The 1634-nt window shown below is 30.9% G+C and overlaps 1 protein-coding gene across 2 annotated transcripts in view; it reads left to right on the plus strand.

Annotated features, from left to right (window-relative positions):
* Window positions 1-1634, plus strand: part of golim4a (golgi integral membrane protein 4a) — a 25458-nt gene that overhangs the window by 15134 nt on the left and 8690 nt on the right. The window lies entirely within an intron of this gene.

Here is a 1634-nt window from a genome sequence, read left to right on the forward strand (position 1 = left end):
TAATTATGGTATGTGAGCCAGAATACAAATAAATGCAAATGAACATTGAAATCACATCCGGTCTTATTTTTCAAGCATAGGTTTCCAGTTTTCAATGCACACACACAAACTTTATTAAACCTTATTACAGACATTATATAAGAGAAATAAATGGAGCTTAAAGCAACTGAGTTGTCATTTTTGCAGAAATGAGTGTCAGCGTTTCTCTGCTGCTGACTCGAGCAATAAACTCGTAACCCGTCTTTTCAAGGAAGCCTGACAAATAGTGTGTTTTATGAATGATACACACATTCTCTACAAGCCACAATACACTAGTTTTACTGGTTTACATTAAAACAAAGCATTTAAGGTGTGAACATTAACACAGATTTGTTAAGTTCACAGCTGCTTTTATTAGATTTGCCACAGAAACTTAAAAATAATACCYGAGTTTTTTTTGTCTGAGCTTTTCTAAAAGTAAACTACGTAACAAGAGTCTGAATCAATTCTCAATACATGTAGAAAATATTATCTACCTTTTAGACTATGTAGACCATTTAAAGAGTTAGCATGGTAAAGGTGCAGATATTATGATTTGGTACTTTTTTCTACTCTGGTATTTTTAACAATTTTTACCTTTTGTGAACAATTTGTGACATTTTCAGTTTTTATGCTTGTGTCTGCATTATTACTGAGATCCTATTAGTTGTGTTGTGAAGTTTGGGGTGTGTATTGTAAACGACTGGCTGTTGTTGTTTTATTTTTAAATTTTTTTGAGAATACTCATGTTTCATGTTAGTGTTTTTACATGGTGAAAACTTAGTTTTTCACTGTGAGTAAAATATAAACTTGCGTTCTTCATTTTAGTGTTGAACTCTTGCTTTTAGACTTTATTTGCATTTGAAATTATTAATGGACTCAAACAACACATAGGGGTTTACTGTGGCTTTTATTTAAGTTTTATTTGACTAGCTTAAAYCATATTGTACGACGGAGTATTAGGGCCACACAAGATTTTTTATTTTATTTTTTTAAATTACGGAATAAAGTCAAAATATTATGACAGTAAAGTCGTATAAAAATAAAGTCATAAAATTATGAGATTAAAATTGTAATATTACGAGATAAAAGTCATAAGATTGTAGCCTTAACACGAAAAAGCATGCAGTTATCTGCATTAAAATGAGGAATGTTGATCAACTTGTCGAGTTGTTCTTTAATATTGCTATAAATAAATACTTAATCTTTTAGCACATTAGCATCAAATTATCAGTAGCAGGACTTGGATATTGTGCAAACAACTATGAACTGAAGCCGTATTGTAATTAATGGATGCATTGGCAGATTGAGTCATCATGAAGCTAATTTGGATGAAAGCATATTAATCTAACAGTGACCCGAGTCATCAATGACTACTTTATAAACACAGACACGTGGCTGTATACAGCAGGTGTGGGGAAAATAAGAAGGAAATGAGGAACGGGAAATAGACACGTCAGAATTATGACTTTTTTTCTCGTAACATTGCAACTAATCTCATAAAATTATGACTTTAATCTTGTAGTATTACGACTTTAATCTTGTAGTATTACGACTTTAATCTTGTAGTATTACGACTTTAATCTTGCAATATTATGACTTTATTCTCATAATAT

The sequence above is a fragment of the Austrofundulus limnaeus genome, unplaced genomic scaffold (assembly GCF_001266775.1).
Source record: "Austrofundulus limnaeus strain Quisiro unplaced genomic scaffold, Austrofundulus_limnaeus-1.0 Scaffold95, whole genome shotgun sequence".
Taxonomy (NCBI): Eukaryota; Metazoa; Chordata; class Actinopteri; order Cyprinodontiformes; family Rivulidae; genus Austrofundulus; species Austrofundulus limnaeus.